General features: G+C 44.5%; 3 pseudogenes; all 3 read left to right on the forward strand.

The window, feature by feature from the left end:
* The first annotated feature begins 14015 nt into the window (after window positions 1-14015).
* On the forward strand, window positions 14016-14135 carry LOC141268899 (5S ribosomal RNA; annotated as a pseudogene).
* A 942-nt stretch (window positions 14136-15077) lies between these two features.
* Window positions 15078-15196, forward strand: LOC141267838 (5S ribosomal RNA; annotated as a pseudogene).
* A 621-nt stretch (window positions 15197-15817) lies between these two features.
* Window positions 15818-15936, forward strand: LOC141267917 (5S ribosomal RNA; annotated as a pseudogene).
* The last annotated feature ends 10543 nt before the right edge of the window (window positions 15937-26479 follow it).

Genomic DNA, 26479 nt, shown 5'->3' on the forward strand with positions numbered 1-26479 from the left:
ATTCTTGGATTGTCCATTAAAAAGAATCAGATTGCAGCAGGTACATACAATAATTAGTTATAAAGTAATTGTCCATTTGTCCATAATTAGCTTAATTGTTGAGATTCACTCATCTTTCCTTGGATCCTGGCTGGTAAATCATGTCTTTGTCCAGCATGTGTCCAGGCCTACATGTCATCTGCTTCTCAGCATGAAGATTCTGTGTCTTGTGGGATGGGCAGAGCAAGAGAGCCCCCCCTTTCTGTACCATGGGCTTTTATAGCCAGTCGTATGGCACACCTGTTCTACATATGGTAGTGAACCAAAAATACACACACAACTAGCGCATGTCAACTAGACACGATGGCTGAGGCATAGAACTCAGAAAAATGATTATCGATTAACATTCCAAATGAATTTCCATAATTAACCATATAACATTTCCTCCTTTTTTGAGAATAAAAGGACTTTAACTGAAATTTCTCAAAAGAAGATACATTCATCAATCATTTTTTCTTTCCTTCTTCCTTGGCAATATCATTAAATTTCCATAATAATAAAAATAGTAATAATAGTATCAATATCGGATTATTGTTTTATAATGATGTGAATTCATGTTATGGTAAGCCGCGACTAATATTCATTTAATATGTATAATTATACTTCCCTATATCTAAATTGAAGCAATCTCGGGTTCAATCGTCATCATCTGATGTCATCGGGTCGTCGTCTCGTCTTCTTCTTGGTTCTTTTATAACACAGTCTTTAGATGAAAACTCCTTTGAAATAAATTACAGCATGTAGATATTGTACAGTCCACAATTGTGTTCATTATTGTTCAGTCCATAAACTGTACTCTTTATTAGAAAGATCATGTGTGTCAGTTGATAAGAAAACAAAGTCCATGGATGAAATGTAGCTTTAATATCTGTGCAGTGTCACCTGGACTTACGTTGGATCGTCTTTGGAATCTTCCGTGTGTCCGCACTGGTCTCGTGTCACTTTTGGAACAGATGTGACGTCTTTGGTCAGTAAAGCAAGGGTTAACTTGAAACTTTCCTGCTTTATATAGCACCATAACCAGTACTCAGTCCTTTATATACATGACACATATGCCAGGTATTACCTGTTCACCAGCTTTCATTGAAGCGTTGCAGGTGATAAGAAACCAGTGGAACGTGATGAAACTTGAACACAACACAGTACATATAGGATCATCGTCCTCTGCCGTCTTGGTGATCAGTGGTGTGAATTGTATTGTATGTAATGGACACAGTCTATTATAACACTCAGCATTCACACCTGTTACCTTCTGAGACGTCCGGATATCAGTTGCTTCTTCTTGTAACTTTTGAGAATCTCTTTGATTTATAAAAATTTAAAGTCTTTATTAAGATAGAATTCATAATTGCGATGTCTTGATTGAAGTCTTCATTCCCTAATCTGATACCAAATCTGGCAGTTTTTCCTAACCTATAATATCACAGCGTACCATAGCAATCAGTAATATCCATCTAATTATTATCAAAATATTAAAATAAATTATATTTGGAATAATAAACAATAATAGATAATAATTCATTATCAATCAAGTTCTCCATATGATAGAACATTTTTATGTCATAGGTGTAATTACCTTTTCCAACCCATAGGTGTCAGTGTATTTTGAAAAAACAAGTTTTTATATCTTTATTAAACCAATAATATCAAAGAATGTATACTCCTGAACCAAAATGAATAAATATATGAATGTAGGAATGAATGAATGAATGAATAAATGAATGAATGAATTGTTGTGTTTACTCAGAAAATGTAAACATTTTTTTCCTTAGCAATATATATTTAATGAAGCAATACTCTTGTATTAGACATTACTTTATTAAATATTAATGTGTTTTCTCAATTGAGATATTGAACTGAAATAAAATCAAATGAGAATTAAAAAATGAAAAAATAGAAAAATAAGAAGTATAAAGTAAGAATAAAATTTTAAAAATGAAAAATAAAATTATGAGTAAAAATAAGAATAAAAATAAAAATAAGGCCTTTAAATTTTAATGACAAATGCAGAGTAATTATATTCTCCATAAAAAATACCCTTATATCTCCATTATCCGGATGATTTCATATTTGTCATAACCTTGTACCAACAAAAAATATAAAATTATGCAACTTTGCATGTAATACCCTTCTTAATTATACCATAGTACCTTATTATTATTTCTTCTTTATTAAAATGTGTGGAAAATAAGTATTGATCAAAAGTGATTATGTAATCAGGATCAAAAACACATTTCCCCCTTAATACCAAAAATATTATTTTATAAAATTTATGTATATATCAGAACCAAATTAAAAATAATTATTCTTCTAGAAATATTGTGCATAAATTTCATATCGATGAGTAGCATAGATTTAACTAAAGAGAATTGTGTACCTATTTAGGTAACCATTAAAAATAATATTATAGTTATTCAAGAATATTATCATGTGGAAAATTATTCTAAATATAAATTTGTTTTGTAAACCATTTTGATGTGTGGTTGCCCTTATCCACTATTAGTTAAATCAAGAAATAATAATTATTAAAGAAATATAGAAATATATATATGTAGATAATACCTAATTATGTATTATAATTTCCTCAGAATTAAATATATTTTTGTACCTTCACATAAAGAAACATTTTTTTTTTTTCAAACATACAAACATACGAGGCCTCTGTCACATCAATCACACTTAGCAGCTGCTGATTTACTCATCTGTCACCTTCACTCTGACATTCACAGATCTGTTCAACTCAAACATTCCACATATGAAGTTTTATATTTATATATATATATATATATATATTTAACCCAAAATTGTTGTATCCCAATTTATTAATGCGCATTGCCATATCAATTGAATATCTTTATATTTCTTTGAATATTCCCCAAGTACATATTATATAATATGAGAGTAAGTCACTGGAATTTCAGACACTTGAAAAAACTCTTGTCTTAGATTCTTTTTTCACTGGCTGCCCGGTCTTAAGTTACATCAGTTGAAAATAGAATGAATGGGATCCTATACTATTAGCTCAAAGTTCAAAGGCCGCAGCTGTCACACGTCATGCTGTAAAGCTACTTTAATTTGCACGAACACTTCATGCACAGAAAATATTAGCAACACAAAAGAATTAATAAGTATTACATATATATTATAGTTCAACTAGATATATTGTTATTATTTTAAAATGTTATACACATAAAATCATGCAATTTTTTCACTTCCTGTGTGAATAAAGAAATAAATCTATTTTAGAGTTCTTTGATCAAATCCTGCTTTGGAATGAAAACTCTAAGGAAATATAAGAAAATAAAATTAAATATCAAATTCATACAGAAACAGAATTATTTAAATATCTTATACATACAGTGCCTACAAGTAGTATTCAACCCCCTGCAGATTTAGCTGGTTTGATAAGATGCAAATAAGTTAGAGCCTTCAAACTGCAAACGAGAGTAGGTTTTATGAACAGAAGCATAAAACTTACAAACCAAAAAGTTATCTTGCTCAGTTGAATTTTATTAAATTTTAAACATAAAAGTGTGGGTCAATTATTATTCAACCCCTATGTTTAATATTTTGTGGAATAACCCTTGTTTGCAATTACAGCTAATAATCGTCTTTTATAAGACCTGATCAGGCCGGCACAGGTCTGTGGAGTTATCTTGGCCCACTCCTCCATGCAGATCTTCTCCAAGTTATCTAGGTTCTTTGGTTGTCTCATGTGGACTTTATTCTTGAGCTCCTTTCACAAGTTTTCAATTGGGTTAAGGTCAGGAGACTGACTAGGCCACTCCAACACCTTGACTTTTTCCCTCTTGAACCAGGCCTTGGTTTTCTTGGCTGTGTGCTTTGGGTCGTTGTCTTGTTGGAAGATGAAATTACGACCCATCTTAAGATCCTTGATGGAGGAGCGGAGGTTCTTGGCCAAAATCTCCAGGTAGGCCGTGCTATCCATCTTCCCATGGATGCGGACCAGATGGCCAGGCCCCTTGGCAGAGAAACAGCCCCACAGCATGATGCTGCCACCACCATGCTTGACTGTAGGGATGGTATTCTTGGGGTCGTATGCAGTGCCATCCAGTCTCCAAACGTCACGTGTGTGGTTGGCACCAAAGATCTCGATCTTGGTCTCATCAGACCATAGAACCTTGAACCAGTCTGTCTCAGAGTCCTCCAAGTGATCATGAGCAAACTGTAGACGAGCCTTGACATGACGCTTTGAAAGTAAAGGTACCTTACGGGCTCGTCTGGAACGGAAACCATTGCGGTGGAGTACGTTACTTATGGTATTGACTGAAACCAATGTCCCCACTGCCATGAGATCTTCCCGGAGCTCCTTCCTTGTTGTCCTTGGGTTAGCCTTGACTCTTCGGACAAGCCTGGCCTCGGCACGGGAGGACACTTTCAAAGGCTGTCCAGGCCGTGGAAGGCTAACAGTAGTTCCATAAGCCTTCCACTTACGGATGATGCTCCCAACAGTGGAGACAGGTAGGCCCAACTCCTTGGAAAGGGTTTTCTACCCCTTGCCAGCCTTGTGACCCTCCACGATCTTGTCTCTGATGGCCTTGGAATGCTCTTTTGTCTTTCCCATGTTGACCATGTCTGAGTGCTGTTCACAAGTTTGGGGAGGGTCTTAAATAGTCAGAAAAGGCTGGCAAAAGAGATCTTTAATCCACACATGTGAAGCTCATTATTCTTGGTGCCTGAACTACTTCTTAATACTTTAGGGGGACCAAACAGAATTCTTGTGGTTTGAGGGGTTGAATAATAAATGACACTCTGAATTAACTTTTAACGTTTTAAAAAAACAAAAAAACAAAAAAAAAGTTGCTGCAGTGCATTTCCCACTTCCAGGCTGATCTACAGTACAAATGTCACAATGCCAAGTTAATTCCGCATGTGTCAACCACCTAAATCTGCAGGGGGTTGAATACTACTTGTAGGCACTGTATATTGGTTGGTTCTAATGTAATTCAAAATATTGCTACTTAAATTTATATATATGAAGTTCTAATTTATTAATTAATATATATATATATATTTTATAAACGTATATATAAATACAATTATACGCAATCTCTACTTAGACAAGTGTATATATATATATATATATATATATATATATATATGAACTATTAGAAACTATGTAACTACAATTTTACTGTATAAGATTATAAATAAATATTGAGACATTGTATTACATTTTGATACAACATTATAATTACAGTTTTTCCTTAGCCACTCCCTAAACCAAATCTTCTGTCTCTCTCAAATATCTCCAGGAACGCCCTATTTAGGAAAGACATCTTTCTATCCTTCAAAACCTCAGAGAACTGCCTGTTCTTCTGTCCACATTCCATGACGTCACTGTGAGTTGGTCGTCTCACCTGTCTCTGTCCATCAGTTTCAGCCATTTTCCTTTTTAGAGAATCACAGTTCTGACTGAGAATTAACTCATTCTGTGGAGAGATGGATCTTTGCACTGGCTGATATGGCTTATAACATATATGAAATCTTCTGCGTATTTGATAGAGTTCACTATAGGGATCACTCAGTCTAGAAGAGTTTGATATTGGCTTTTGGTAAGATTTTACCTTTCCTGGTTTTATAAATTTAGCTTGATTTATTTTCTTTTCACGATTCTCATGTTTTCTAACAAAATCCAGCATCTGCGCACATTCAAATAATGAATTTTTTTGTGATGCCATAACTTGGGAAACTGAATTTAGGAATTTGAATTTTTGTACAAAAGTTGTTATCATATGTTGTACTTTTCCATTTTTGATGAGAGCTTTGTACAACCGTTCAAATATGGACATGAATGTATATGTACATTCCTTCCTACCAATCCTTAGTTTCTGCAGATCTTCTATGTTGGGAAAATCCTTTGTGACACAATAAATCAAATATCTTAATCTGTCCAAATCATTTTCCCATCCATTAGGAGAGTCATTTTCACAGGGCATTAAATGTAAACGTCTGGACAATGTCACAGGAATCCATATTTTAAATAATTGATTCCTCTCCTCATTGGATAAATCAAACTTATCAGAGAAGCTCTCAAATTGTAACGGGTCTGGGAGGCGGAACCTCTGAGCTACTATACAAGGGGGCGGTCCTTGTAAGGGAGCGGGTGGCGACCAGGGTAGACGGGCAGGCAGTCACAGCAGGTGACTGGGACAGTCTCTGAATGAACGGACAGGAGGTCACGGCAAGTGACCGGGGCAGTCTCTGGATGAATGGGCAGGAGGTCACGGCAAGTGACCGGGGCAGTCTCTGGATGAACGGGCAGGAGGTCACGGCAAGTGACCGGGGCAGTCTCTGGATGAACGGGCAGGAGGTCTCTGGAATAGCAGGTGGTCACAGCACGTGACGGCAGAGCCTCCAGGAAGGCTAGCAGGCAGGTAGCAGATGTGCGCTCCCAGGTGAACGGCCAAGCTGGTCCATAGACAGACTGACAGGAGTAGGAAGGCAGACCGTCGGACCTCAGGCTAGCAAGCAGGTAGCAGGAATATCAGGCAGGAAACAGACAGCAAACTGGCAGGACTCTGGCAGGAATCAGGCAGGTAACTGGCAACGGGACCTGAGGGCTGAAGCAGAGTAGTGAACAGTGCAACAACATAGCTCGGGCACCTCCATTTTGGAGGAGGTGCCTTATAAATGGGAGGTCCTCCGGCAATTGGCCGGGGACTCCTTAGGACGGCGCGCGTGGTCCCTTTAAGAGCGGGGGAGCGCGCGCGCGCGTGCCCTAAGCACACTGCCGGGGACGGAGCGCGTGCCGGAAGCAGCGGGGAGAGAAGCGCTGGAGGACGCCGCGCCAGGAGTGGGGAGGTGAGAGGGACGGCGTCTCTGCCTAGCACGGGGCAGAGACGCCGATGCTACAGTACCCCCCCCTTTAGGCTCCCTCTTTTTTTGGCCAGAAAGAAATTTTTCAAGGAGAAGCGGGGCGTTGATGTTCTCCCTGTGCTCCCAAGTTCTCTCCTCAGGACCAAACCCCCTCCAATCTACCAGAAAAAAGGTCTTTCCTCTTACCCTCTTGGAGGCCAGAATACTCTCTACCTCAAAGACGTCATCAGCGGAAACCGGAGCAGGAGGGGCACCTGGATTATTGGAAAAAGAGTTAAAGACAACGGGTTTGAGGAGAGACACATGGAAGGAGTTAGGAATCCATAAGGTGGCCGGGAGTTTTAGTTTGTAGGCCACCGCATTTATTTGCCTGAGGATTTCAAATGGGCCGATGAAGCGAGGACCTAACTTGTAGGAGGGTATCTTGAGCCGTACATGTTTGGAGGAGAGCCAAACCTTGTCTCCCGGACGTAATTGAGGCGGATCCAGACGTCTCTTATCAGCATATCTCTTCATCCACTCAGAGGACAGAAGAAGTGCGGATCTAGTACTCTCCCAAATGGTAGAAAACTCGCTGACAAGAGACTGCGCGGCAGGGTTGTCCACAGAGGCGGAGACGGGAAACGGAATCTGGGGGTGCTGGCCAAAGACAACAAAGAACGGGGATTTGGAAGAGGACTCGCTCTCGTGGTTATTGTAAGAAAACTCGGCCCAAGGGAGGAGGTCCACCCAATCAGAATGGTGGGCATTAACAAAGTGCCGGAGATAGCTGGTAAGGATCTGATTGATCCGCTCCACTTGACCATTGGACTGAGGGTGGTAAGCGGAGGAGAAGTCCAGGGTGACGTCCAGCAGTTTACATGTGGCTCTCCAGAAGCGCGAGGTGAACTGAACTCCTCGATCCGACACGATGTGGAGGGGTAGGCCATGAAGACGGAAGATATGGCGGATAAAGTCCTTAGCCAGCTCAGGTGCAGATGGGAGACCAGGCAGGGGAATGAAGTGGGCCATTTTAGAAAAGCGGTCAGCGACCACCCAAATGACAGTACACCCGGCAGAGACAGGAAGATCGGTAATGAAGTCCATAGCGATGTGTTGCCACGGGGAAACAGGTATGGGAAGCCGCAGGAGATGACCAGCTGGTAAGTGTCTGGGAACCTTGTTGCGGCCACAAGATGAACATGCAGAGACGAAGTCTACCACATCCTTACGCAGGGTAGGCCACCACTAATGCCGGGAAATGAGTAGGAAGGTCTTTTTTTGGCCGGCATGGCCAGCAAGTTTAGAAGAATGACCCCAGTGAAGAACCTTCTCACGGTCAGGAGGCGCCACGAACGTCTTGCCGGGTGGAAGACGAGTCAAATCCAGGGGGGCCACATTCATCACCTTGGAGGGGTCGATAATGTGCATAGCCTCCTCCTCTTGGTCGGAGGACAGGAAAGATCGGGACAAGGCATCAGCTTTGACATTCTTGTCCGCCGGGCAGAAATGAAGGATGAAATCGAAGCGGGCAAAAAACAAAGACCACCGGGCCTGGCGTGGATTAAGTCTCTGGGCATTTTGGAGATATGCCAGGTTTTTGTGATCCGTGTAGATGATCACCGGGTATAGAGCCCCTTCAAGCAGGTAACGCCACTACTCCAGCGCCAATTTAACAGCTAACAGTTCTCGGTCTCCAATGGAGTAATTGCGCTCAGAGGAGGAGAAGATTTTAGAGAAGAAACCGCAGGTTACCATTCTCCCGGCAGAAGACTTTTGGGTGAGCACCGCTCCGGCTCCAGAGGAGGAAGCATCAACCTCCAGGTAGAACTGTTTGTTGCAGTCCGGACAGTGCAGCACAGGGGCAGAGGAGAAGGCTTGCTTCAGGGAAAGGAAGGCCTCCTCAGCTTCGGTTGGCCATACCTTGGGATTTGCTCCCTTACGGGTGAGCGCAGATATGGGCGCAGTCTGAGACGAGAAGTGAGGAATGAAGAGACGATAGTAATTAGCGAAGCCCAGGAATCGCTGTATCGCCTTCAAGCCCTCCGGACGGGGCCACTTTAGGACAGCAGAGAGCTTCTCGGAATCCATTCGCAAACCCATCTGGGAGATAACTTAGCCCAGGAATGGAAGAGAGGTCTGCTCAAAAAGGCACTTCTCGTATTTAGCATAGAGGTGGTTCTGCCTGAGCCTCAGCAGGACCTGACGAACATCCCTCCGGTGTGAGGGAAGATCCGGAGAGAAGACCAAGATGTCGTCCAGGTATACCACCACGCAGGAGTAAAGAAGGTCACGGAAGATGTCGTTGACCAGTTCTTGGAAGACGGCGGGAGCATTGCAGAGACCAAAGGGCATCACACGGTACTCATAGTGTCCGTCACGGGTATTAAATGCCGTTTTCCACTCGTCTCCCTGACGGATACAGACCAGGTTATACGCTCCACGTAGATCCAGCTTGGAAAAGATCCTGGCGCCTTTAAGGCGATCAAATAACTCGGAGATGAGCGGAAGGGGGTATTTATTTTTTACCGTGATCTGATTGAGTCCTCTATAGTCAATACAGGGTCGTAGCGAGCCATCCTTTTTTTTGACAGAGAAGAATCCGGCTCCAGCCGGGGAAGTAGACTTCCGGATGAATCCCCTGGCCAGATTCTCCTCTATGTACTCAGACATGGCCCGGGTTTCGGCCGCAGACAACGGATAAATACGCCCACGGGGTGGAGTGGCGCCAGGAACCAGGTCAATTGGGCAATCATATGGCCTATGAGGTGGCAATGTCTCTGCTTCCTTCTTACCAAAGACGTCAGCATAGGTCCAGTAAGGAGCCGGAAGACCGGGTAAATTAGCTGGGGTAGGTGGAGGACGAACCGGACGAACCGGAACCAGGCAGGTCTTATGGCAGTCCGGCCCCCACCGGAGTACTTCACCGGAATGCCAGTTCAACACGGGTTCGTGTGTTTGGAGCCAAGGTAGACCTAGCAATAGGGAGTGGGAGAGTCCGGGCAACACATGGAAGGAGATTACCTCAGAGTGCAGCATTCCCACCTGCAGGGTTATGGGTTCTGTGGCGAGCAGGATGGTCACCGGAAGGAGTCTTCCATCCACTGAGGCGACCGACAAGAGTTCAGCCAGAGACTTGGTGGGAATACGGTATTTCTCAACCAGGGACTGGGAGATGAGGTTTCCAGCGGATCCAGAATCCAGGTGGGCGAGTTCAAAGTGACGGGTCTCTCCCCAGGAGATAGATACAGACAAAGTCAGGGTTGGAGAGGATTTATTTTTGTCTAGGGCGACCTCTCCGAGCGGTCCTAGACACTGGAGTTTCCCGGCCTCTCCGGGCAGGAACGAATCAAGTGCTCCTTACTGCCACAATAGAAGCAGCTCCCCTCGGCTCGGCGAGACTCTTGGCGAGATTTGACCATCTTGGTCTGGTCGACCTGCATGGGCTCGGGTGAGTGTGCCCGGGGAGTGACAGAAGAGGAGACAGGTTTCTGGAAAGTAGGAGCTAGGCGGGGAAACCTTCTCTCATGGGTGGTCTCTTTGGTGCGTTCTTGAAACCGGATGTCAATCCGGGTAGCCAACGACACCAGGTCATCCAGGGTGGTAGGAATATCCCGACCGGTGAGCTCATCTTTAATCCGACCGGAAAGGCCCTCCCAGAAGACGGACACCAGGGCCTCATTATCCCAGGCAAGCTCAGAAGCGAGGGTGCGGAACCGTATGGCATATTGGCCCATTGTGAGACTCCCTTGACGGAGACGTAGCAAAGAGGAGGCAGATGAATTCTTTCGTCCCGGTTCATCGAAGACTCTCCGGAAAGCAATGAGGAAAGATGACAGGTCGGACACCAGGGGATCCCCTCTCTCCCACAGGGGGTTAAGCCATGCCAGTGCCTCCCCAGTGAGATGGGACATGATGAATGCCACTTTGGCCCGGTCGGAGATAAACTGGTGAGTCAAGAGTTCAAAGTGCAGGGTGCACTGGTTTATGAAGCCCCGAGCTTGAGCGGGGTCGCCTCCGAAGCGAGGAGGTGCAGACAGCCGGGGTCCGGGACAGGATGCCATGGTATTGGTGGGCAACGGTGCTGCCGGGGTGCGAGTCGTGACACTAGCGGTGGTTGCTGGTGGAGCAGACAGTGTGTCCAGGCGGGAGTTGACATTCCGCAGGTGGTTCAGGATGGACTCCTGCTGGGATCTCTGACGGGAGAGTTCATGTTATAGGTCAGAGAGCGAGGGAGCTTGGGTGCCACCGGGTTCCATGGCCCGAGCAAACTGTAACGGGTCTGGGAGGCGGAACCTCTGAGCTACTATACAAGGGGGCGGTCCTTGTAAGGGAGCGGGTGGCGACCAGGGTAGACGGGCAGGCAGTCACAGCAGGTGACTGGGACAGTCTCTGAATGAACGGACAGGAGGTCACGGCAAGTGACCGGGGCAGTCTCTGGGTAGATAGGCAGGTGGTCACGGCAAGTGACCGGGGCAGTCTCTGGATGAACGGGCAGGAGGTCACGGCAAGTGACCGGGGCAGTCTCTGGATGAACGGGCAGGAGGTCACGGCAAGTGACCGGGGCAGTCTCTGGATGAACGGGCAGGAGGTCTCTGGAATAGCAGGTGGTCACAGCACGTGACGGCAGAGCCTCCAGGAAGGCTAGCAGGCAGGTAGCAGATGTGCGCTCCCAGGTGAGCGGCCAAGCTGGTCCATAGACAGACTGACAGGAGTAGGAAGGCAGACCGTCGGACCTCAGGCTAGCAAGCAGGTAGCAGGAATATCAGGCAGGAAACAGACAGCAAACTGGCAGGACTCTGGCAGGAATCAGGCAGGTAACTGGCAACGGGACCTGAGGGCTGAAGCAGAGTAGTGAACAGTGCAACAACATAGCTCGGGCACCTCCATTTTGGAGGAGGTGCCTTATAAATGCGAGGTCCTCCGGCAATTGGCCGGGGACTCCTTAGGACGGCGCGCGCGGTCCCTTTAAGAGCGGGGGAGCGCGCGCGTGCCCTAAGCACACTGCCGGGGAAGGAGCGCGTGCCGGAAGCAGCGGGGAGAGAAGCGCTGGAGGACGCCGCGCCAGGAGTGGGGAGGTGAGAGGGACGGCGTCTCTGCCTAGCACGGGGCAGAGATGCCGATGCTACACAAATGTCTCTGAATTTCTACAGGCATGGATTTTGACATCATATTTTGGCATGATTTTGTATAATTTCAGCAAATTTTTCCTAATTTTAATTTGGAGTTGAGCCTGGGTAATTCCAGAATTCTCTGATATTTTTAGTGGCTCTTGTACGTCCGTTCCTCCTACGTCACTCACGTCTCCTCCCACATCACCTAGTATGTCGGTTTCTCGTATGTCAGTCATGTCTCCTCCCATGTCAGGTTTCTGTATGTCCGTCTCTTGGTCAGACCCAAGGTCACCTTCAGTTACAGACACGTGTCTTACTTCTTGTTCATTTTCCACATTACAGTCAGAATCAGTATCACCGTCTGACACTTCTACACTATTTTTCTGCTTAGAAATCTCTAACACAAGACTATGAAAAAAATCTACCAAATGTAGAATATTTCTCAATTTCTGTTTGTCTCTATTTACCAATTTAGAAGTTAACTGTAAATTCTGCAATTCACATTCTTTGTATAAACTGAGCCACAAAACTTCTATGTCATCTCCTACATTAACTTTGAAATTAATATTACTTTGTTTAGCAAAAGAAGAAATTATATCCATATTTTGCTTACCTTAAGATTCCTTGGCTTCTCTTTATCAGCACGTCCTGTCTTCAGTTCGTCTGATTCTTTTCCTGTGTGATTCTGTTCCTTGTTAGTACCTCTGCTTCCTGTCTTTCCTCAGTCTGTAGGTCCTTTCTGCTTCTCGTGACAAACTAGTGAATTTACTGACACGTGAACAACAGCTGTTCAGCTCGTCAGGACTCCCCCCTTGTTCACGGAAGAAATTCACTTACTTAATTTAAAAAACAAAAAAACAGGACTGGCTGGCTCACCATTGTAAAATAATACTCTTCCTGTATTATTTTTTTCTACTGAAGACTTCTCAAAGTATCAATATCACGATATTCTTATAAAAAATGTATCTATTTATTCTTGGATTGTCCATTAAAAAGAATCAGATTGCAGCAGGTACATACAATAATTAGTTATAAAGTAATTGTCCATTTGTCCATAATTAGCTTAATTGTTGAGATTCACCCATTTTCCTTGGATCCTGGCTGGTAAATCATGTCTTTGTCGAGCATGTGTCCAGGCCTACATGTCATCTGCTTCTCAGCATGAAGATTCTGTGTCTTGTGGGGTGGGCAGAGCAAGAGAGCCCCCCCTTTCTGTACCATGGGCTTTTATAGCCAGTCGTATGGACACCTGTTCTACATATGGTAGTGAACCAAAAATACACACACAAATAGCGCATGTCAACTAGACACGATGGCTGAGGCATAGAACTCAGAAAAATGATTATCGATTAACATTCCAAATGAATTTCCATAATTAACCATTTAACAGAGACCGCCTGGGAATGCCAGGTGCTGTAGGCTTTTGCTTTTTCCTTCCTTCCACCAGCAGGGGGCACTCTTTTCTATGCCTTTTTTCCATTCCCTTTCACAAGTGCACACATTCATTCTCTTTTCTTTTTTTCATTTGCTTTCTCTCTTGCGCTATTTCATCTCTGCAAAATACCAGCATCCTTCTGATCACCGTGGGCCTCCAGCATTGTTGCTTCTTTACTTTTAATACTAGGCTCCTTTTCACCAGGACCAGCGTCTCCCGCGTGGCTGGAGGCAACCACCGGTAACCCCAAGCAGAAGACCTTTGCAGGCAACACGACCCTCCCCCCTGAAGAGCAGCTCAAAGTCACTGGCAACCATCTCACCCTCTTCCTTCATTCACCCCTGGACGTCTCGCTCCGCCCCCAAGTTACGGGTCCAGCTTGCTCTTTCTGTCACATTACCGCGATGAAGGGTTTAGCCTGCAGGAGACCCTGCGCCGAGACATTTTTGAAGACACCTGATGCGGCGGGTGAATCACTGCTAAACAAACCACACCTGTAGGGACGGCACAGCCTTTGCATGGACCCTTCGGAGCCCGCCCCATCACGGCCAGATTGCTCGCCACCAAGCGATCCTGAGAAAGGCTGGCCGGGCGATGGATCAAGCAGCGTCTACTGGCCATACCACCTTGGATACGCCCGATCTCGTCTGATCTCAGAAGCAAAGCAGGGCTGGGCTTGGACAGTTCTTGGATGGGAGACCTCCTTGGAACACCGGGTGCTGTAGATCATTTTGATGACGTTTTGCCCTACTGCCCAGCTCGGCTAGCATGGAACGGCGCCTTGCCGGACACCGACCTTAAGTAACTTAGATGATGGAAGCCCCAAGGCCTCTGAGCCAGTTGGCAGCTAAGTACGCTACCCCGCCGCTTTCACGCAGGCTTGACACCGAGCTCCTTGTCACGGCTAGGAGTGCTTATTGACTCCGCAGCTCGCCGTGTGGAAATGATGGCATTAAAAGCACCCGGGGCCATGAAGGGGCCATGCTTTCAGCAGGTGCCCAGGGAAGGTTTTGGATGCCGACCGCCTGGCGAGGGCCAGCAGAAGTACAATATTTCTCTGCAAAGAAGCTTGTGTAACCAAGCCAGACGGCTGACAAAGAGCTAACCTCAGTGCAAGGAAGGCAAGGAAGGTGCGGAAGGAATTGGGGAGGGGGGGGGTGATTCCTGCTAGGGCCCTGAAATCATAAAGCAGGCAGGAGAGTCTGACGCATGGTGACGGAGAGGTTGTAGGGGCAGATAGGGGGTGTTGTCACGTGCGAGCACGTGTGCATGCTGGCTTGTGTGTGAGAGTGCGCTTCCTAGGTGTGGCGCGCTGCAGACAGTTAAAGGGATTGTTCCCTTTCATTAAAAGTTAATCCCCGGCTGCAGCCTATTAGAAAGCAACTAACCGCGCTCTACTCACCCTACCCGGGTCTACCGGTGAGTCTCGCCTCTGCTCCCGGCCTGTGGCCTTGGCCGTGAAGCTGACGTTCCGTCGACAGCGCTGCAGCCGACCAGTGAGCTCAGCGGCTCTGAGTGGGGCGTTGTGTCTACAAGACCTTTTAAGGAAGCCAGCAAAAAAATTGAAGAGAAGGGAAAGCACAAAAGGACCTGGTCTTGCTGAGCACTGGAAAGGGCATCCGGCAGCCAGACGTCAAAGTAGAAAAGAAGCAAGTGAGAGGCTTGTCTCTGCCTATGGCCACACCACCCTGAAAACGCCTGATCTCGTCTGATCTTGGAAGCTAAGCAGGTTCAGGCCTGGTTAGTACTTTGATGGGAGACCGCCTGGGAATACCAAGTGCTGTAGGCTTTTGCTTTTTCTTTCCTTCCACCAGCAGGGGGCACTCTCTTCTATGACTTTTTTCCATTCCCTTTCACAAGTGCACACATTCATTCTCTTTTCTTATTTTCATTTGCTTTCTCTCTTGCGCTATTTCATCTCTGCAAAATACCAGCATCCTTCTGATCACCGTGGGCCTCCAGCATTGTTGCTTCTTTACTTTTAATACTAGGCTCCTTTTCACCAGGACCAGCGTCTCCCGCGTGGCTGGAGGTAACCACCGGTAACCCCAAGCAGAAGATCTTTGCAGGCAACACGACCTTCCCCTCTGAAGAGCAGCTCAAAGTCACTGGCAACCATCTCACCCTCTTCCTTCATTCACCCCTGGACGTCTCGCTCTGCCCCCAAGTTACGGGTCCAGCTTGCTCTTTATTTCACATTACCGTGATGAAGGGTTTAGCCTGCAGGAGACCCTGCGCCGAGACATTTTTGAAGACACCTGATGCAGCCGGTGAATCACTGCTAAACAAACCACACCTGTAGGGACGGCACAGACTTTGCATGGACCATTCGGAGCCCGCCCCATCACGGCCAGATTGCTCGCCACCAAGCGATCCTGAGAAAGGCTGACCGGGCAATGGATCGAGCAGCTTCTACTGGCCATACCACCTTGGATACGCCCGATCTCATCTGATCTCGGAAGCAAAGCAGGGCTGGGCTCGGACAGTACTTGGATGGAGACCTCCTGGGAATACCGGGTGCTGTAGACCATTTTGATAACGTTTTTACCTACTGCCCAGCTCGGCTAGCATGGAACGGCGCCTTGCCGGACACCGACCCAAAGTAACTTAGATGATGGAAGCCCCAAAGCCTCTGAGCCAGTTGGCAGCTAAGTATGCTACCCCGCCGCCTTCACGCAGGCCTGACACTGAGCTCCTTGCCACGGCTAGGAGTGCTTATTGACTCCGCAGCTCGCCGTGTGGAAATGATGGCGTTAAAAGCATCCGGGGCCGTGAAGGGGCCAGGCTTTCAGCAGGTGCCCAGGGAAGGTTTTGGATGCCGGTCGCCTAGCGAGGGCCAGCAGAAGTAACATGTTTCTCTGCAAAGAAGCTTGTGTAACCAAGCCAGACGGCTGACAAAGAGCTAATCTCAGTGCAAGGAAGGCAAGGAAGGTGCGGAAGGAATTGGGGAGGGGGGGGGTGATTCCTGCTAGGGCCCTGAAATCATAAAACAGGCAGGAGAGTCTGACGCATGGTGACGGAGAGGTTGTAGGGGCAGATAGGGGGTGTTGTCACGTGCGAGCACGTGTGCATGCTGGCATGTGTGTGAGAGTGCGCTTCCTAGGTGTGGCGCGCTGCAGACAGTCAAAGGGATTGTTCCCTTTCATTAAAAGCTAATCCCCTGCTGCAGCCTATTAGAAAGCAACTAACCGCGCTCTACTCACCCTACCCGGGTCTACCTGTGAGTCTCGCCTCTGCTCCCGGCCTGTGGCATTGGCCGTGAAGCTGACGTTCCGTCGACAGCGCTGCAGCCGATCAGTGAGCTCAGCGGCTCTGAGTGGGGCGTTGTGTCTACAAGACCTTTTAAGGAAGCCAGCAAAAAAATTGAAGAGAAGGGAAAGCACAAAAGGACCTGGTCTTGCTGAGCACTGGAAAGGGCAGCCGGCAGCCAGACGTCAAAGTAGAAAAGCAGCTTCCTAGATCTCATCTGATCTAGGAAGCTAAGCAGGGTTGGGCCTGGTTAGTACTTGGATGGGAGACTGTAAAATAATCCTCTTCCTTTATTATTTTTTTCTACTGAGGACTTCTCAAAGTATCAATATCACGATATTCTTATAAAAAAATGTATCTATTTATTCTTGGATTGTCCATTAAAAAGAATCAGATTGCAGAAGGTACATACAATAATTAGTTATAAAGTAATTGTCCATTTTTCCATAATTAGCTTAATTGTTGAGATTCACCCATCTTTCCTTGGATCCTGGCTGGTAAATCATGTCTTTGTCCAGCATGTGTCCAGGCCTACATGTCATCTGCTTCTCAGCATGAAGATTCTGTGTCTTGTGGGGTGGGCAGAGCAAGAGAGCCCCCCCTTTCTGTACCATGGGCTTTTATAGCCAGTCGTATGTACACCTGTTCTACATATGGTAGTGAACCAAAAATACACACACAAATAGCGCATGTCAACTAGACACGATGGCTGAGGCATAGAACTCAGAAAAATGATTATCGATTAACATTCTAAATGAATTTCCATAATTAACCATTTAACATTTCCCCCTTTTTTGAGAATAAAAGGACTTTAACTGAAATTTCTCAAAAGAAGATACATTCATCAATCATTTTTTCTTTCCTTCTTCCTTGGCAATATCATTAAATTTCCATAATAATAATAATAGTAATAATAGTATCAATATCGGATTATTGTTATATAATGATGTGAATTCATGTTATGGTAAGCTGTGACTAATATTCATTTAATATGTATAATTATACTTCCCTATATCTAAATTGAAGCAATCGCGGGTTCAATCGTCATCATCTGATGTCATCGGGTCGTCGTCTCGTCTTCTTCTTGGTTCTTTTATAACACAGTCTTTAGATGAAAACTCCTTTGAAATAAATTACAGCATGTAGATATTGTACAGTCCATAATTGTGTTCGTTATTGTTCAGTCCATAAACTGTACTCTTTATTAGAAAGATCATGTATGTCAGTTGATAAGAAAACAAAGTCCATGGATGAAATGTAGCTTTAATATCTGTGCAGTGTCACCTGGACTTACGTTGGATCGTCTTTGGAATCTTCCGTGTGTCCGCACTGGTCTCGTGTCACTTTTGGAACAGATGTGACGTCTTTGGTCAGTAAAGCAAGGGTTAACTTGACACTTTCCTGCTTGATATAGCACCATAACCAGTACTCAGTCCTTTATATACAGGACACATATGCCAGGTATTACCTGTTCACCAGCTTTCATTGAAGCGTTGCAGGTGATAAGAAACCACTGGAACGTGATGAAACTTAAACACAACACAGTACATATAGGATCATCGTCCTCTGCCGTCCTGGTGATCAGTGGTGTGAATTGTATTGTATGTAATGGACACAGTCTATTATAACACTCAGCATTCACACCTGTTACCTTCTGAGACGTCCGGATATCAGTTGCTTCTTCTTGTAACTTTTGAGAATCTCTTTGATTTATAAAAATTAAAAGTCTTTATTAAGATAGAATTCATAATTGCGATGTCTTGATTGAAGTCTTCATTCCCTAATCTGATACCAAATCTGGCAGTTTTTCCTAACCTATAATATCACAGCGTACCATAGCAATCAGTAATATCCATCTAATTATTATCAAAATATTAAAATAAATTATGTTTGGAATAATAAACAATAATAGATAATAATTCATTATCAATCAAGTTCTCCATATGATAGAACATTTTTATGTCATAGGTGTAATTACCTTTTCCAACCCATAGGTGTCAGTGTATTTTGAAAAAACAAGTTTTTATATCTTTATTAAACCAATAATATCAAAGAATGTATACTCCTGAACCAAAATGAATAAATATATGAATGTATGAATGAATGAATGAATGAATAAATGAATGAATGAATTGTTGTGTTTGCTCAGAAAATGTAAACATTTTTTTCCTTAGCAATATATATTTAATGAAGCAATACTCTTGTATTAGACATTACTTTATTAAATATTAATGTGTTTTCTCAATTGAGATATTGAACTCAAATAAAATCAAATGAGAATTAAAAAATGAAAAAATAGAAAAATAAGAAGTATAAAGTAAGAATAAAATTTTAAAAATGAAAAATAAAATTAAGAGTAAAAATAAGAATAAAAATAAGGCCTTTAAATTTTAATGACAAATGCAGAGTAATTATATTCTCCATAAAAAATACCCTTATATCTCCATTATCTGGATGATTTCATATTTGTCATAACCTTGTACCACCAAAAAATATTAAATTATGCAACTTTGCATGTAATACCCTTCTTAATTATACCATAGTACCTTATTATTATTTCTTCTTTATTAAAATGTGTGGAAAATAAGTATTGATCAAAAGTGATTATGTAATCAGGATCAAAAACACATTTTCCCCCTTAATACCAGAAATATTATTTTATAAAATTTATGTATATATCAGAACCAAATTAAAAATAATTATTCTTCTAGAAATATTGTGCATAAATTTCATATCGATGAGTAGCATAGATTTGACTAAAGAGAGGTGTGTACCTATTTAGGTAACCATTAAAAATAATATTATAGTTATTCAAGAATATTATCATGTGGAAAATTATTCTAAATATAAATTTGTTTTGTAAACCATTTTGATGTGTGGTTGCCCTTATCCACTATTAGTTAAATCAAGAAATAATAATTATTAAAGAAATATAGAAATATATATATGTAGATACAGTAATACCTAATTATGTATTATAATTTCCTCAGAATTAAATATATTTTTGTACCTTCACATAAAGAAACATTTTTTTTTTTCAAACATACAAACATACGAGGCCTCTGTCACATCAATCACACTTAGCAGCTGCTGATTTACTCATCTGTCACCTTCACTCTGACATTCACAGATCTGTTCAACTCAAACATTCCACATATGAAGTTTTATATATATATATATATATATTTAACCCAAAATTGTTGTATCCCAATTTATTAATGTGCATTGCCATATCAATTGAATATCTTTATATTTATATACTGGATTTTGGCTGTTGGAGCTGAAAAGAGGACATCGGTAAACCAGGGGAGGAGTCCTGAGGAGATAATTTGCATATTCCCACTGCATTTTGGGGTAAGTGAAGAGTCTCCGCGAGCTCAAAGAACACTGGATTTTGGCTGTTGGAGCTGAAAAGAGGACATCGGTAAACCAGGGGAGGAGTCGTGAGAAGATAATTTGCATATTCCCACTGCATTTTGGGTAAGTGAAGAGTCTCCGCGAGCTCAAAGAACACTGGATTTTGGCTGTTGGAGCTGAAAAGAGGACATCGGTAAACCAGGGGAGGAGTCCTGAGGAGATAATTTGCATATTCCCACTGCATTTTGGGGTAAGTGAAGAGTCTCCGCGAGCTCAAAGAACACTGGATTTTGGCTGTTGGAGCTGAAAAGAGGACATCGGTAAACCAGGGGAGGAGTCCTGAGGAGATAATTTGCATATTCCCACTGCATTTTGGGGTAAGTGAAGAGTCTCCGCGAGCTCAAAGAACACTGGATTTTGGCTGTTGGAGCTGAAAAGAGGACATCGGTAAACCAGGGGAGGAGTCCTGAGGAGATAATTTGCATATTCCCACTGCATTTTGGGGTAAGTGAAGAGTCTCCGCGAGCTCAAAGAACACTGGATTTTGGCTGTTGGAGCTGAAAAGAGGACATCGGTAAACCAGGGGAGGAGTCCTGAGGAGATAATTTACATATTCCCACTGCATTTTGAGGTAAGTGAAGAGTTTCCGTGAGCTCAAAGAACACTGGATTTTGGCTGTTGGAGCTGAAAAGAGGACATCGGTAAACCAGGGGAGTAGTCCTGAGGAGATAATTTGCATATTCCCACTGCATTTTGGGGTAAGTGAAGAGTCTCCGCAAGCTCAAAGAACACTGGATTTTGGCTGTTGGAGCTGAAAAGAGGACATCCTGCTACATGTTCACAGACTTGCCAGTGGAAAAGCCAAACTTCACATGCCAGAAATGCAAGCTTGTGTCCCTGTTGGAGGAAAAGTTGCAAAATCTAGAAGAGAGGTTAACTACCTTGAAAATCATTAAGGAAGGTGAAGAGTTCTTAGACAGAGCAGAATTATCTCTTCATGATTCAGAAAGAGAAGAAATTTGAACTGCACCTGACGAAACAGAGGAATGGAAGCATGTGACCCACAGAAGCAGGAGGATCGAGAGGCAGTCAGCACCCATACTGCTCAGGAACCAGTACCAGGCTCTCACGCAGGAGAACCATGAAGAAATACAGCAAAATAAGACTTTGCCAGCAATGAGTAACCTTGTAAGCCCTCAGAATCCTCCTGGATGGAAAAAGAAGAATGTTGTGAAGAAAAAACGGAGAGTGGTGGTCATGGGGGATTCCCTGTTAAGAGGAAAAGAGGCCGCTATCTGCAGACCAGACATAACCTCAAGAGAAATGTGCTGTCTTCCAGGAGCAAAAATTAAAGATGTGTCTGACAGGATATCAAGACTCTTCAGACCTACAGATCACTACCCATTCCTGCTAATACATGTGGGGACAAATGACACCGCAAGATAGGACCTGGAAACCATCTGCAGTGACTTTGAAGACTTAGGCAAGAAAGTGAAAGAATTGGGAGCGCAGGTGGTCTTCTCATCCATCCTCCCAGTGGATGGCCATGGAACAATGAGGTGGAATAAGATTCTACAGGTGAACAACTGGCTACGTCGATGGTGCCGTCAACAAGGATTTGGATTTCTGGATCACGGAATGAATTACCTATACGATGGACTACTTGCTAGAGATGGGGTGCACCTTACGAAGACTGGAAAACATGTATTTGGAAGTCGCCTTGCTACACTCATCAGAAGAGCTTTAAACTAGAACAATGTGGGAAGGGAAGCAAAAGGCCAGAAAAAGCCATACAGCTGACAAATACTATTGAGATCTCTGCTACTGGAAGTGGAAAGGAAGAACAAAGACAAAACAATTTAAATAATAAAAATATGGGAGGAAGAGAAACCAATCACAAACTAAAATGTTTTTATACAAATGCACAAAGCATGGGCAACAAACAAGGAGAATTGGAACTACTAACGCAGGAAAAGGAATATGACGTCATTGGAATCACTGAAAGTTGGTGGGACGATACACATGATTGGAATAAAAGGCTAAAAGGATACAACTTATTTGCAAGAAACAGACTTGATAATCGAGGAGGAGGTGTTGCATTGTATGTTAGAAAAGCGTATATCTGCACAGAGATTGAAGCTTCAGAGACTGGGAGTTCTGTGGAAACTGTTTGGGTAAGAATACAAGGAGAGAACAACGGAAAGGACACCATTGTAGGCATTTACTACAGGCCACCTGGGCAAGCTGAAGATATGGATGAACTCTTTATGTATCAAATGACCAAGTTCTCCAAAAAATATGACGTAGTGGTCATGGGAGATTTCAACTATCCAGACATTTGTTGGGAATCTCTCTCAAGTAAAACTAACAGGTCAAGCAAATTCTTATCCTCTCTTGCTGACTTTATCTTCCAAAAGGTAGGGGAGAAAACAAGGGGATCTGCTACTTTGGATCTAATCCTTATAAACAGGGAGGAAATGGTTGAGGAGGTAAAGGTGGCTGGGACCCTAGGAGGCAGCGATCATGCTATTATAGAATTTTGGATAACTAGAGGAGGAAGACATGTGAAGACTCAAACTTCAAGGTTAGATTTTAGAAAGGCAGATTTTAAGAGACTCAGAAAGAGAATAGGAGGGATCCAATGGCTGGATGTCCTTAAGGACAAAAATGTCCAGGAAGGATGGGAAATTTTTAAAAATGAGATTCTCAAAGCACAATCGTTAACAATCCCGAAAAGTAGGAAGAATGGGAAGCATTTAAGGAAACCAGGATGGATGAACACAGAACTTAAACACATGCTAAAAAGAAAGAAAGAAATGTTTATTAAATGGAAAGAGGGAGGCATATCTAAAGAAGATTATAATGCAGTCTGCAGATCCTGTAGGGCACGTATCAGGTTAGCTAAAGCTGACAATGAATTAAGGCTTGCAAGAGATGTCAAAAGCAATAAAAAAGGATTTTGGGGGTATGTCAAAAGTAAAAGAAAAGTCAAAGATGCTATAGGATTTTTACAGGATGAAAATGGAGAAATGGTAAGAGAGGATGTTGAGAAGGCCGAACGTTTTAATTCTTATTTTGCATCTGTTTTCTCTCAGAAAGAAAATGTAACATCAACTGATCTCCACTGTCCTTTTAAAGGAATAGAGGATTCCAAGTTATCTGTAAACAGAAAGATTGTGAGGGAATATTTAGCTAACATAAATGAGTTCAAGTCTCCAGGTCCAGATGAATTACACCCCAGAGTACTGAAGGAGATCATAGAAGAAATTTTAGAACCACTCTCCATAATCTTTGAAAATTCTTGGAGAACAGGCGAAGTCCCAGAAGACTGGAGAAGAGCAAATGTTGTTCCTATCTTCAAAAAGGGGAAGAAGGTGGACCCAGGGAACTATAGGCCGGTGAGTCTGACTTCTATACCAGGAAAGATCTTTGAACAAATTATTAAACAACATGTATGTAAGTACATGGATAAGAATGAAGTGATTAACCAGAGTCAGCATGGGTTTGTAACTAACAAGTCATGTCAGACTAACTTAATTTCCTTCTATGACAGAATCACTGACTGGGTGGATCAGAGAAATGCTGTAGATATAGTATATCTTGACTTCAGCAAAGCATTTGACAAAGTATCTCACACCATCCTTATTGAAAAAATGACCAAGTATGCAATGGACCAGGCAACTGTTAGGTGGATTCATAACTGGCTTAGTGATCGGACTCAAAGGGTGGTTGTAAATGGCTTCACATCCAGCTGGATGAATGTCTCAAGTGGGGTACCACAGGGCTCCGTCCTGGGACCTGTATTGTTCAACATCTTTATCAATGATTTAGATGAAGGAATTGAGGGTAAACTGATTAAATTTGCTGATGACACAAAGCTAGGAGGGATAGCTAATACTAGAGAAGAGATAGAGAGGATTCAAAAAGACCTAAATAAACTGGAGCAGTGGGCAGCAACCAACAGAATGGTTTTTAACAGGGAAAAATGCAAAGTACTACATCTGGGCAATAAAAATGAAAAAAGCATATACAGAATGGGAGGAATAGAGCTAAGCAACAGTACATGTGAAAAAGACTTAGGTATACTAATAGATCATAGACTGAACATGAGTCAACAGTGTGATGCAGCAGCAAAAAAGGCAAATACTATTCTGGGATGTATTAACAGAAGCATACAGTCTAGATCACGTGAAGTCATTATCGGTCTTTACTCCTCTTTGGTCAGACCTCATCTGGAATAAGGTGTACAGTTTTGGGCACCACATTTTAAAAAAGACATAGACAAACTGGAGCAAGTTCAGAGAAGAGCGACCAGAATGGTGACTGGTCTGCAAACCATGTCCTATGAGGAACGGTTGCAGGATTTGGGAATGTTTAGCTTGCAGAAAAGAAGACTGAGAGGAGACTTAATAGCTGTCTACAAATATGTCAAGGGCTGTCACATTGTAGAAGGATGATCTTTATTCTCATTTGCACAAGGAAAGACTAGAAGCAATGGGATGAAACTAAATGGGAGGAGACACAGATTAGATATTAGAAAAAACTTTTTGACAGTTAGGGTGATTAATGAGTGGAACAGGCTGCCACGAGAGGTGGTGAGTTCCCCTTCAATGGACGTTTTCAAACAGAGGCTGGACAGACATCTGTCTGAGATGATCTAGTGAATCCTGCTTTGAGCAGGGGGTTGGACCAGATGACCCAGGAGGTCCCTTCAAACTCTACCATTCTATGATTCTGTAGCGCTGGCGTCCCTGCCCTCTGCTAGGCAGGGACGCTGCTCCCCTCACCGCTCTGCTCCGTGCCCGGCATCCTCTCCCCGCTCTGCTGTCAGCGCGCGCTCCTTCCCGGCGTCCTCCTCCCGCTCTGCTCTCAGCGCGCGCTCCTTCCCGGCCTCTGTGCTTAGGGCGCGCGCGCGCGTGCTCCCCTCCTCTTAAAGGGGCCGCGCGCGCCGCCCTAAGGAGTCCCAGGCCAATGGCCGGAGGACTTCATCATATATAAGGCACCTCCTCCAAAATGGAGGTGCCCGAGCAATGTTGTTTGCACCTGTGTCTCACCTGTGCTTCAGCCCTCAGGTCCCGTTGCCAGTTACCTGCCAGTTACCTGCCAGTTTCCTGCCAGTTACCTGCCTGATTCCTGCCTGAATACTTGTTACCTGTCTGCCAGTCTGAGGTCCGACGGTCTGCCTTACTACTCCTGTCAGTCTGTCTAAAGGACCAGCCTGCCCGCTCACCTGGGAGCGCACATCAGCTACCTGCCTACTTTCCTGAGGTCCGACGGTCTGCCTTACAACTCCGGTCAGTCTGTCTATGGACCAGCTTGCCCGCTCACCTGGGAGCGCTTCTCCGTTACCTGCCTGCTTGCCAGCCCGGAGGCTCCGTTGTCACGTGCTGTGACCATCAGCTACTTCAGACTCTTGTCCGCTCACCTGGGAGCGCTTCTCCGTTACCTGCCTGCTTGCCAGCCCGGAGGCTCCGTTGTCACGTGCTGTGACCATCAGCTACTTCAGAGACTCTTGCCCGCTCACCTGGGAGCGCTTCTCCGTTACCTGCCTGCTTGCCAGCCCGGAGGTTCCGCCGTCACGTGCCGTGACCACCTGTTATTCCAGAGACTCTCGCTTGCTCACCTGGGAGCACACATCTACCATCTGCCTGCTAGCCTACCCGAGGCTCTGCCATCACAGGTCGTACCTACCCTTTACCCAGAGACTGCCCTGATCACTTGCCGTATCTCCCTGTCCGTTCATCCAGAGACTGCCACACGCTCCCTTACAAGGGCTGCCCCCTTGTATAGTAGCTCAGAGGTTCCGCCTCCCAGACCCGTTACAGTTTGCTCGGGCCATGGAACCCGGTGGCACCCAAGCTCCCTCGCTCTCGGACCTCTGTCTTGAACTGTCCCGTCAGAGGTCCCAACAGGAGTCCATCCTGGGTCACCTGCGGAATGTTAATACTCGCCTGAACACTCTGTCTGATCCACCAACAACCTCCGCCAGTGCCATATCTTGCAATCCGGCAGCTCCGCTGCCCACTAATACCATGGTATCCTACCCCGGACCCCGGCTTTCTGCACCTCCTCGCTTCGGAGGCGACTCCGTCCAGGCTCGGGGCTTCTTAAATCAGTGCACCCTGCATTTTGAACTTTTGTCCTACCAGTTTAACTCCGACCGGGCCAAAATTGCCTTCATCATGTCCCATCTCACTGGGGAGGCCCTGGCCTGGCTAAATCCTCTATGGGAGAGAGGAGACCCCCTGGTGTCCAACTTGCCTGCTTTTCTCACGGCTTTCCGGAAAGTCTTCGACGAACCCGGACGGAAGACCTCATCTGCATCATCGTTGCTACGAATCCGTCAGGGGAGTCTCACCGTGGGCCAATATGCCATACGGTTCCGTACCCTTGCCTCGGAGCTGACCTGGGATAACGACGCTCTGGTTTCCGTCTTCTGGGAGGGTCTGTCCGGCCGTATTAAAGA

This window comes from Phyllobates terribilis, unplaced genomic scaffold, assembly GCF_046119375.1.
Source record: "Phyllobates terribilis strain yellow unplaced genomic scaffold, ASM4611937v1 Scaffold_4__5_contigs__length_816908805, whole genome shotgun sequence".
In the NCBI taxonomy this organism is placed as follows: Eukaryota; Metazoa; Chordata; class Amphibia; order Anura; family Dendrobatidae; genus Phyllobates; species Phyllobates terribilis.